Source organism: Furipterus horrens, unplaced genomic scaffold (assembly GCF_987537825.1).
Source record: "Furipterus horrens unplaced genomic scaffold, mFurHor1.1.pri manual_scaffold_1, whole genome shotgun sequence".
NCBI lineage: Eukaryota > Metazoa > Chordata > Mammalia > Chiroptera > Furipteridae > Furipterus > Furipterus horrens.
The window spans coordinates 184,536,237-184,548,782 of NW_028327171.1; the positions used below are offsets into that span (position 1 = coordinate 184,536,237).

Below are 12,546 nucleotides of genomic sequence, written 5' to 3' on the forward strand. Positions count from 1 at the left end.
CTAGGTAGTGGGGTAAGACAGAAAAAAAACTGTTTCGTACCAATTTTTAGGTAAACATTTGTGCCATAAGTGGGTTAGCTACTATGTATGTCTACTATAGGTTTCCAGTCAATAATATTATACTTTCCAGAATATTCATTATAGAATTTCATTTTTATGTGGTTCCCTTAATTTATATTTCAGAATATAACAAGAAACAATTATATAAAATTTCTTACTGCATCTGTTTAAAGATGGGTTGGTGACAAGTATACATTATACCATCCAGTACTATGTCTAAAAATGACACATATGAAATATTTCAGGTAGAAATCAATATTAGAAAAAATATTTCCTGTAAAAAATAGATTTACTTTTCTCCGATTGTGAATATTATTTAACTCTGTTTTAATTTGAACTATAAAATATGCTGGCTCTTTTAACCTGCATAGTCGTATTCTCATGCACTTAGTCTTCACTTTCTCTATCTGTTCATATTCCAGCTGGATTTTCTATTTCAATCGTATATTTTAAAATATTAAAAGTGTTTTGTTTTTTCCCCCAAAGCTTTTATGAAATGTGATTTTTAAAAAGTATCATAGGTACCTTTAAGTTTCAGCAAACCAGTAGAATCTGATTATAGCTTTCACAATCATCATTCTACAGACACTGTTCATAATCTTCTTATTTTTAAAAACTTCTTTCCTGGGAAGTACCTAAAATAATGCCTACTGACTGTGTCATCGGTGTTTCTTATATTGCTGCCTTATGCACACTCTAGCTTCTAAACCAAAGCAAGGACAGCCTTTCTCAGAAATGCTTCTCTTCTAGCTACTAGCTTCCCTGAGCGGTGAAGGCTGGCATAACATTGATCGGAAAATAAGACGACAGATCATCCATGCCACAAAAGTCAACAAGTGTCACACCTACCCAAGAGATCTCTTGTCATACCTCTCTAGATGTTATATGGTTGAAAACATGCTAGACACAGGAGACAATAGGTTTTAGTGTATTTAATATAAAAATAGGGGCCAGAAAGATAAACAGGAAAAGCAAAATTAAAAATGTTTTTATAGCAAAAAATTTTTAAAAAAATGATAATACTGTTCTCTTTAAAGAGTCTCAGGCCCAGGATAAATGGATGAACACAAAGAGAAGTAAAAGGAGAAATGTGAGGTTCAAACAGTGTAGATTTAAAATATAGATAGAAGGAATGTAGGTAGTAAAAATTATTCAGAACAAAAGAAGCAGTAACAACAGCCACGGGCACAACAGAAGAATATTTAAATATAACAAAAAAGTGTAGCAAGTGAAAGTGAAGGAAAACAGCTATTTCTAATAGCATTAACATAACATCCAACTGTGGAGTCAGGTAAGACAGAAAGAATTATTTTATATTACCAAAAATTTTGGCAATTGATTTTCAAATACATATTTATGTTTGTATTGGAAAGTCTATTAAGTCATCGTAAAAATAATCCTAATCAAATAGGAAACCATTCTTACTTGTGACTTTATGCCTTCTACAAATGATTTCCTGTGCAGTGTGTGGAAATAGAACTCCACATGTATTGGAACCACAAATTACAAATGTGGAAATACAGTAGTTCCCACAGTTTCACTGCAGTGAGCCTGACATCTGGCAGCTACCCTGATGAGACTTTCCACTTGAGGGCAATTCTCTGCTCTTTTTTAAGTTTGTGTCACAGTTTCCTTGAGCAGCTACTTGCTGTGTCCATATTACAAATTGTTCTGAGATAGAAAAGAGAAGTCAAGCATGAACTGGTGGCAAGGTGAGGGGGCTCACAAATAAAGCCCTTCTTCCTTAGTTTTTCCTTTTCTCAAGAGGAGCACATGGCATATATAGCATGTCGCTTATAAATGGCATGGGGTGTGGAGGATTGCTAAGTATTCTAATTCAGTATAGGTTATAACTTAATTCTAGAACTTACTACTTTCTTAACTTTGATTAATCCTATATTTTTATAGTTTTGCTTATCATAAGTTGTTAAATAATACCAGAAATTTATAAATGAGTAAATCAACATTCAAAGTTTCTAACTGCAAAAGGTATCACATGGCTTATTTTTACCAACATGCATTAATCTTGGAGTATGCTGTGATTTATAACCTGTTTGAAAATTCACAATGGCTGTTAACATAAAGGCTGAGAAAATCTGATATTAAATTTTCAAGTTTTTTCAACAAGATTTTTAATTTAGTAGCCCTTTTTATACCAATAATCACTGCATGGAAGAAGTTGGGAAACATTGGAATAATCTGGTTAATTAGTAATTAAACAAATGTACACCTATAGAAATAATTTTTAACATGATGGATTTAATTCCTAATAAGATCTGGCACAAGTTTTAATAAGGATACTAAATAACATCAAGTGACTTCAGGCCATCTGCTTTACATGACATATCCATAGGAAATGCTGGAAGGCAGACTGATATTTTTACTTCCTAGAATGTTCTCTACAGGTATTGCCATTATAGTTCATATTATACCAGATGGAGTGATGAGATAAATGATACTTCTTATTTTTTAAATATTTTGAATACAATGCATGAGTGTTGGCATAGACTTTAAAAAATAATACAGCATGGAGTTTTGTGATATGTCAGTCTCAAGATCCAGAGGCAAAAATCTTGACTTTCTCATGCGATAGGAGATTGAGGTTGCAACATATGCAATTTTAAATAGCAGAATGTCTTTTAGTAAATTGTGTGTTCCATCTGTCACAGTCTCTACATTTTGCCATTGACAACATTTGTGATATGATCTAAGAAATTGTTCCCAGCAGGTCCTATCATATTGAATGATAGTCTCTTTTATATGAGCTGGTTGTTAAATCAGCAACACTCACAATTTCAGACTAGAAATAAAAATCAACATTAAACTTAGCAGATGAATGGAACTGATGGATTCCTATAGAGAATTGTATATTTAAATTTAAAATGTATTCAATATACTGCAGGCAATGTCAAGAAAAAATAATAAAGTAAAATACAATTATAGAGGGAAGGGATCTTCAGACTCTCTATTGAAATCTGACTCTACTGTAGACTCTAATTTTGGTACTTAAGTTGATACATTTTTTTGTTGAGTTAGTCCTACCACAATCTCTAAAGAAAATGTTTGCCGTATCCAAGGGTGATATAAAATATGTGATGACTGGTGCTTAGTTTTGATCATCTTTTTCTTCATAACTACCCCAAAATATGATGGTTGAAAATAATTTTGTTGTAGCTGTATCTCTGTAGGTGAGTAATTCAGGCAGGTCTCACCAGGTCTATTTTCCTGTATGTGGTATCTACAGGTGTCACTCAGTAGATTTCAGCTAACAGCTGGGTAGTGTAAAAGGTCTAAGATAGCACATCACTCACATGCCTGATGCCATGGTGGGAAGTCTGGAAAGCTGTTCAGGTAGGCTCTTTTCCATCTCCTTGTAGTATCATTGCCTCTCCAAATGGTTATCTTCAGCAGGATAGTCTGACTCCTTACATGAACTTCAAAGTAAAACAGAAGAGGTTTTGAGTCCTCTAAAGGGCAATGTCTGGTGTAGACTTATTTAAAGTATTCTCGTAATAAGCCTACATATACGGGGAGGAAAAATAGACCTTAATTTTCAATGAAAGAATAGCAAATAATTTGTGGGCTTTAAAAAACTACTACAGTCTATTATTGAGTCATAAAATACTTATATTTCTCCCACATGTAAAATATTTTACCACCTCCAAAGACTCCCGAAGTTTTATTTCATTAAGGTGTTGATACAACTTCCAAGAGTTCACCTTCTAAATCATTTCCAGGTTTAGCTGAATCTCCTTGGCTGGGGTTTCTTAAGTACAACTTCTCTATTTCAGAAAACTTGTGATACAAAGAGGCAGGGTACTTTCCCCTGACTCACTCAGCACACAGAATGACAGACAGACAGAGGAACTGCTGTTTAGAAGGAGGAATATGGGATAAAGATAGCACTCATTGGTTCACATCAATTCTGAAATCCAGCTGAGCACAGGACACCAGTTCCTTGATTAGAGCTTCACTTTACGTCCTGAGAGTGGTTTTTCATTGCTTTAGTTCCTCTTCCTGGGATCTTGGCTCCAGTCTCCGAATCACCTTTTCTTTTATAAAAAGATGGTCTGTGTTTAGATGATATGAGTACTTTCTCACCCTATTTCCTGAATCTTGAAGGTTGAGGCAACCAGGGTAGTTTTAACTGATCTCTCAAACCAAATGGGTAATAATTCTAGGAGAAAAATTTCTTTTTTCTTTGTTGTGCATTTCACACAACAGATAGAACACACTATTCCCTGAAAGACTTTCTTGCTACTTAAAATAGAGTGTGTGCACCACAGTCTTCCTACCTCATATAAAAAGTCAAGATTTTTGTCTCTGCATCTGGAGAATAACAACTCTTTGTGCTACACACACAATTTTTTTTTAAGACAGTCTCAGCTCTGCTTTCATCTGAGTCACATTCCATAGGTTATTACTTTGAGAATCTTGAATGTCCTAATGGACGTATTCTTAATTGCTCCTGCAGTGTCAATAAAGTGGTTTTGGACCCATACCACTTCAATATTAATCCTGATGTTATACTATACTGCACGTGCCCTGGATTTTATCTTTGCCTTGAGTCAATTTACCTTATTTAGGTGATCTATTTCTAAATCAGTGAGTTCTGCTTTGTAACACCTATTTCATGGACATAGGTCATTCAAAAGTATCAATGTGTTTGCTAATCTGGGGAATGCTAATTGCCTGCTTTTAGCTTTCTAATACAGAGTTGGAGTTTGGCCCTTTTTACTCTGTTAAAAGGACAAAGATTTTTCCTTTTGTTTAATATTTTTCTTTCTACCTGATTCCTCCAGAATTTGGCAGTTCTTAATGAATGAGTCATGGAAGTATGTTTCTTTCATAAGTTCATTAAGACCCATTTCCAATTGTGATTGTGTTAACCAAGACTTTGACGGGAATGTCATGTCTTAGGAAGACATGCCTGGACTCTGGATGCCACTAGAGAGCCTTAAGGAATTGAGACACACAATTGAAGCTGATAAAAGCCCACTGCAGAAATAGCCTACTACCTTGTTTGGTTATGTAGTTCATGGTAGTCTTTCCAGGTAAGAAATGAAGGTTACTTTCCTGAGGGATGACAAGAAAGAAATGTCAGAACAGTTTGGGGGCCACAGAATCTTAAGGAATTTACCCAAGCTTATAAGGATTGCAGGCAGTCTAATGACAACTGTGAGGCTTGGCTTCTATGCCCTGAGGGCCTGACTAAAGCTAAATCTATAGCAGACCCTCCATATCACCCTGCCCAGGCTCTGTAGCTTCAGCTTCACTGGAGAGGACACTCCAGCGTCATCGCAAGATGTCGATTCAACACGGGAGGAGACAGATACCGTGTCACTCCCGAGTCGGACTGCACAACCATTCTCGGCGGTGCAGATAGACTCTTAAGAAGCTACACCATCGTCTCTCGAGACGGACGGCTGCCGACGACGATGGATTCCTTGTGAAATTCCAGCAAAGCAGATTTAAAAAGCCTGTGTGATCATTTGCTATTGTGTTATGTTTGTGCAAATAACCAGGCCAAATTCTAACAGTGCTTAACACAGTCTCTGTCAAAATGAGGAAGATCTTAAGAAGAAAAATGGTGTTTCAATGGAAATCACAATGCCCAGTTATGGACATTGGACTCTAGTGCAGTTAACTGTCTTCAAAGGTTTGTTTTTCCCTAGTAGGTTGAACTGGTTCCTGAGTTCTAGTTGTCTTCAACCCTCCAAACTAATGTTTTGTATATTTTTTCCCTCCCATCTTGGGATTAGGAAATACTGAGAACTAAACTTTTTTCCTAAAGCTGTGTATGACATACAGAATTTGCCTCAGCACCAGGTGACATCATGAGAGGTATTCGAACTGCAGACAAAAAGGATCTGCAAATCAACACTTCTTTATTTCGTCCCAGCAAAAGACCTGCACCTCTTGCAGGCTCAGAATCCTGCTTTATGACTTACTGTTTTTGTTAACCTTTGTGTGTGTGTGTGTGTGTTTTTCCTTCTATTTTTATATGGTGCATGCCTATGCCCTTATTTATACAGTATAGGCCTCACTTTAGAAACCCATCTGCATTGCCACTTCCTGAAGTGAGACTCAAGAGTTTGGTTGGATTGACTTGTCAGGACTAGATAGTTGAGTTGATGAAGTAGGAGATGCTCAATGCTTTTCTTGAAACTGTTTTCCTTTTTCTGCCCTAACGGTTCAGACAGAAAAGCCCAACAGTTCTTCCAGAGATGGGGGTGGGGTGGATCTTAGAATGCAATTTGAGTTAAATATGGTAAAGAAGAGAGCCTGCCTGGCTCTAGCTCATCATTAATTTCTCAGTTTATATATGTCAAAGTAGACTCTAATTTGTTTCTTACCACCAATATATTTTTATGGAAAACTATAGTTTTATAGAGAAGCATATTTATAAAAATCACAATGTAAGAAAAATCTTTACTAAAATGATGAGAGGAAAAAATGGAAAGTGTTATATTTAAATACATCAACATTTTAATCTTATACATTTTCTGACCATAAAACTTAGGAAAAGGCAAATAAGGCTAAATAATGATTTCTGAAAAGAAATGTGAAGAGAAATAGTCTTGAAAACATGAATGAACCATTTTTTACCATGTGTCAAATGACAGAAATGATTTTGATGTTGCTTATAAATTTTGGGTCACTTGGAAAGAATATAGCTGTTAGTCATAAATTCCTGTACTGAAACTGCTACGGAATGCTTGAGAAACATGCTCTGTAATTCAGGTTACTTTCTTCCCTCAAATTAGTAAGTGTTAGAAAGTGTTTGTATCAATGATTCTTCCTTTCTATAAATCTATGATTTAGCAATTCCACTCTGAATGTCATGGTCTTAGGAATGCTAAAAGTTTACTTCCAGTTACATTTAAATCTAGCTGGACAAGTAGACATTGTATATATGAAAATGATTTTTGTATAGCTGAGATATCATTTGTTATAAGCAAATTTACAACTTTTTACAAATTTACTGGTGTGAGAATTTTCTTATATCTAAGTCCTTGACTGGGCAGAAACTCAGCGTGTTCTTTAGGGGCACATCAGTACATTCTCTACATATAAATACATAAATAAATGTGAAAGAGCAAGTACTTTATGTAGGCTGACAATTTTAACACTTTTTTTTGCTTGCTTGTTGAGTGTCTTTTGTATAAGTTTCTCAAACAGACTTCTAACAGTATAAGCATTAAAAGAAAAGAATAAGCAAGAGTAACATATTCCTTGTTGCAATAAAGAGGAAACATTAATAGAATTTGAAATGAGTAGGTGTTTTATAATCCAGCCATGGGAATGTATTTGTAAATATTTTGTTACATATTTGTCATACTAAAATTTATCTATTGCATTAATATTATATATCATATATTACATATAATCTATGTCAATAATTCAATAAATAATATATGTATATCAACTAAAATATAAATTCCAAATATTTTTCATGTTAAAGCTATTATTATTTTTTAAACTTATTTATTTTTTTATTGGCAATAGCTATCTATATGAATAAATGTTGAAAATATCTCTTGACTAAAAGATAAAAATTTTGGTGACCAATGGCTGCTGTGGCTCAGTGGACTGAGTGTCAGCCTGTGAACCAAGTGTCATTGGTTCGATTCCCAGTCAGGGCACATGACTGGGTTGGATGTCAGGTCCCCAGTTGGGGGTGCAAGTGAGAAGCAACAACACAGTGATGTTTTTCTCCCTCTCTTTCTCTTTGCCCCTCTCTCTAAAAATAAATAAATAAATAAACAAATTATTTTAAAAATAATAATAATAATTTTGGTAAGCTGTATGGGGCATATAAGTAGGAGATTCTTCCATTTTTTAAGAAGGACAATTTAAAAATTAGTTTATATGATATTTTAGACTGTCACAATTATATTGAAAAATATTTATGCATTATATTTAATGCATTCAATAATATAAGGTCACCATAAAAAACAAGTAAAAATGAGACTTCCGGCCAAGATGGAGGCTTAGACGGACACGCTAGGTCTCCCTCTACAACTAGAGAGGAATACAACTACTTCAAAACAAAGGATAACTAGAAATTCCAGAAAATAAAACTACACGGAAGTCCAACATATGAAGTTATAAACCAGCAGTGCCATTTGGGCAGGTAAGAGTTAAAGAGGGCAGTGCTGTTTGCGGTCGCACCTGGACAGCGGCGGGGCAGCGAGGAATCCCGGCTGCGGTCAAGCCCCTGGCGGTGCGCGACCCGGCGAGGAGTCCCGGCTGCGGCAAGACCCTGCCGGTGCGCGACTCCGGCGCTGGGGAGAGCGGCCGCCGCATCGCCTTGAACAGTGAGGCCCAGGGGGGCGGGAGGACGGATCCCGGTCTCCTAGCTGAATAACTGTGTGAATCCATCTTGGACCCCCGCCCCCAAAGAAAGCACCACAGGGCTGCGAAATAGGTCGCGGACAGGCAGGCGCCGGCCGGTCGCTGATTTGTGACGCGTACACAGGCACTGCCCCCCCTACAGCCGGCCCAAGAAAACAAAACGCATCTGTCAAAATGAGGCAGACAACTATAGAAATCCTGGTGACACAACTCACCAGACAGCAGATAGAGAACCTGACAGATGAACAGATAAGAAACCTGTCAGAGGCTCAGTTCTGGGCCATTGTTAACAGATGGCTTACAGAATTCACAAAAGAGCAGGAAAAAGATATGAAAGAAGCGAAAAACTTTCATAACGAAAGGAACAAAACCGCATACAAGACAGAAGGAAAGGAAATAAAATCCAGAGTTCATTTCAACAAACTGGAATATGGAGAAGGAACAAGCAGTCAACCAATGCAGCGAGAGGAAATGGGAAGCAACAATGAAAGGATCAGAAACCTCTGGGACAGCTATAAAAGGCCCAACATAAGAATCATTGGTTTGCCAGAGAATGAGGAAGATGAACTAGAACTTGAAAAATTGAGTGAAAATATAATAAAGGAGAACTTCCCAGACTTGGGGAAGGAAATAGACTTGCAGGTCCAGGAAGCAAGGAGAGTTCCCAAGAGACTGGACCCAGGGAGAACCACTCCAAGACACATTATAATCAAAATGTCAAGAGTTAAAGATAAAGAGAGAATCTTAAAAGCAGCAAGAGAGAAGAAAAGAATTATGTACAAAGGGGTCCCAATTAGACTATCAGCAGACTTCTCAAGGGAAACCCTACAGGCAAGAAGGGACTGGCAAGAAATATTCAAAGTAATGAAAATCCAAAACCTACAACCACGAATACTCTATCCAGCGAAATTGTCATTCAGAATAGAAGGACAGAGAAAGTGTTTCCAGGACAAAATAAAACTGAAAGAGTTCATTAGATCCAAACCACTGTTATATGAGATGTTAAAGGGACTGGTTTAAAAAAAAACAGAAGCTAGGGAGATGAAACAAAGGCAAACTAAATAGGCAACGAGAGTGGAAGAGGAACTGTGGGTACGGGAAGCATATTGGGGGGAGGTCAACAGGGAGGGGGAATGGGGAAAGGGAGGGAGATGATATAGGAATTGGGGATCAAGGTAGGAGGGAATGGAATAGACGGAGAGAGGTTGGGAGGAACTGTATGCACAACTAATGGACATAATCTAAAAGGGGGGGACAACTGGAGGGAGGGGGGCCACCGGGTGGAGGGGAGCAGAGGGAAGGGAAATTGGCACAAATGTAATATTTTAATCAATAAAACACATTAAATCTGAAAAAAAAAACAAATAAAAATGAGAACTAACTTATTTAACAAATACTTTAGCCTTTCACCCACCCCCAAAGTTTTTTAAAAACAGGGTAAACAACATAGTAATATGTTAATATCATTTTAGTCTCAAGTTTCTAATGTATTATTCACCTTCATTATTTGTCATATGTGGTACTGATCTTTTATTACTGACCTTGCATTATATCCTTATCCATTTATAGTTACATATTCTCTATAAATTAATTCACAATTACAAAAAATATTTTAATGAAGATAATGACAATTTAAAGTAGGATTATATGAGAGAGTGGCAGACTCCATGGAATAAAATTTCTTAAAACTTTAAAAACATTCTACCCTCTTCAGTGAACAGTTTATTTGCTACCTGAATTCAAAATGACTGACACCTTTACTGGGTAATTTTATTTTGTCAAAATACATATCTCCTTAAGCTATAAAAGATTTGATAATTGTTAGTCAGAATTACTAACTGAAAACAGCCGCAGGGTACACTGTTTAAACCCAAATCAATATTGAGTTGCCTGTTGTTGATAAATATTACTTTGCTGCCCTCCACCAATCTGAATGACTTTATTTTTTCTTGCTTGGCAAATAAAAGAGACGGGCTAAGGATACTCACTGTCAAATACTGCTTGCCTGCTGGAGGTCAAACAAAAAATGAAGGTAGTCAAAGAGGTGCCACCAGCTTCTGTGCCAAACTAGCAAGATTCCAGATTTAGGTTATGTTTATATGACATTTATCTAATAAGGAAGGCCAAGCAGAATGATAAATGCTTTTCAGTGTGTCTATGCAGAAGTGGGTTTATAAACAAGCACCTGCCATAAATCACAAAAACAGCTTTGTCAGAAGTAACTAGAGACTAGATGCATCTTTATAATTACTCCAGACATCATGCGTCCTGCTTTTATATCTTTCACTCTGCTTGCTGTTAGATCAACAATTTCATCCAGCTTTAAACTTAAATTACTGTTTCCATTTCATTTAAAATATGGATTTTGCCAGTATATCTCCTAGGGCAAGGGAAATAAAGAAAAAATAAATAAACAAATGGGACTACATCAAATTAAAAAGTTTCTGCTTGGCTAAAGAAAACATCGTCAAAATGAAAATGAAACTAACCTTATAGGAAAGCATATTTGTTGATGACTCATCAGGCAAGGGTTTGATCTCCAAAATATATTAAGAACTCATATGACTCAACACCAGGAAGACAAATAATCCAACTAAAAAATAGGCAAAGAACCTTAACAGACACTTCTCCAATGAGGACATACAGAGGGTTCATAGACACATGAAAGAATGCTCAGCATCACTAGCCATCAGAGAGATGCAAATAAAAAACCACAATGAGATACCACCTCACACCAGTCAGAATGGCCATCATCAACAAATCAACAAACAACAAGTGCTGGCGAGGATGCGGAGAAAAGGGAACCCCAGTGCACTGTTGGTGGGAATGCAGACTGGTGCAGCCACTATGGAAAACAGTATGGAATTTCCTCAAAAAACTAAAAATGGAACTGCCTTTTGGCCCAGTGATACCACTGCTGGGAATATAATTTAAGAATCCTTTATCACCAATTCAAAAGAACTCACGCATCTCTGTATTCATAGCAGCATTATTTAAAACAGCCAAGTGCTAGAAACAGAGTAAGTGCTCATCAGTAAATGAGTAGACCAAAAAAACTGTGGTACATCTACACAATGGAATACTACGCAGCAGAAAGAACAAAGGGACTCTTACTTTTTGCAACAGCATGGGTGGGATGGGAGACTTATGCTAAGTGAAATAAGCCAGTCAGTGAAAGACAAATATCATATGATCTCACCTATAAGAGGAACCTAATGAAAAAAATAAATTAACAAGCAAAACAGAACCAGAAGCATGGAAACATGGAATAGACTGATAGCAACCAGAAGGGAGATGGAGAAGGGACTAGTCAAAGCACATGTGTGAATGGCATATGGACATGGACAACAGTGTGGGGACTGACTGTGGGAGCAGGGTGTGGGCTCAGCAGAGAAGGGTGAAGGGGTAAAAACCGGGGTAACTTCAATAGAGCAACAATAAATTTTTAATTAAAATAAACTATGGGTTTATAGCCATTGAAAGGTAACATATCAAGTCCTGCAATTTTCCACTCTACAATATTATCCACCATCAGTAAATGGTCTGAGTGCAAGAAAACAATCAATTCATAATAGACACTCCCAGCATAAAGAATGAAAGATTAGAGAGAACAACAGCTTGAACATAAAAGCAGATTAAGTCATACTTCCTTTAAAAATGTATTTTTGTTTTCTCCTGTGGTCACAATATTTAATTGATGCACAACTGCTCTAATATTGGTTGGCAACAGAGCTTTGCAGTAATCACAGAATAGAAAGTACAGAGCTACACAATAAATGTCGTAGCTCTTGGGTCAAGCCATTTAATTTCCCTTTCAAATCCAATTGTTCACCTGCTGTGCTTATTAAATACCAGTATACTGTCTGTGTTTGAATGCACTGTCTGTGTGGTTTTGGCACTGCCCACTAACTGCATTTGCTATTTCTAATGAAAGCTGCCTCTGTTGGAGCAAATCCTCAGAATTTAAATTAGGTGTACTTTACCACATGCATTTTTTAGTTATTTAAAATACCATACAACTAATTTATAACCATGGCATTGCTGCTGGCTAATCAACTTATTATTTTTATAGTAGCTTGAGGAACAACATACATTGCCAGAGGGAGACATTTTTAATTAGCCAGGTTA

The 12,546-nt window shown here is 36.5% G+C and overlaps 1 long non-coding RNA gene across 1 annotated transcript in view; it reads right to left on the reverse strand.

The window, feature by feature from the left end:
- Nucleotides 1-12,546, reverse strand: part of LOC150022421 (uncharacterized) — a 33,405-nt gene that overhangs the window by 16,041 nt on the left and 4,818 nt on the right. Inside the window, exon 2 of the long non-coding RNA XR_016509598.1 lies at nucleotides 3,372-3,494. This is a non-coding gene — a long non-coding RNA (uncharacterized LOC150022421). The remainder of the gene's footprint in view (nucleotides 1-3,371; nucleotides 3,495-12,546) is intronic.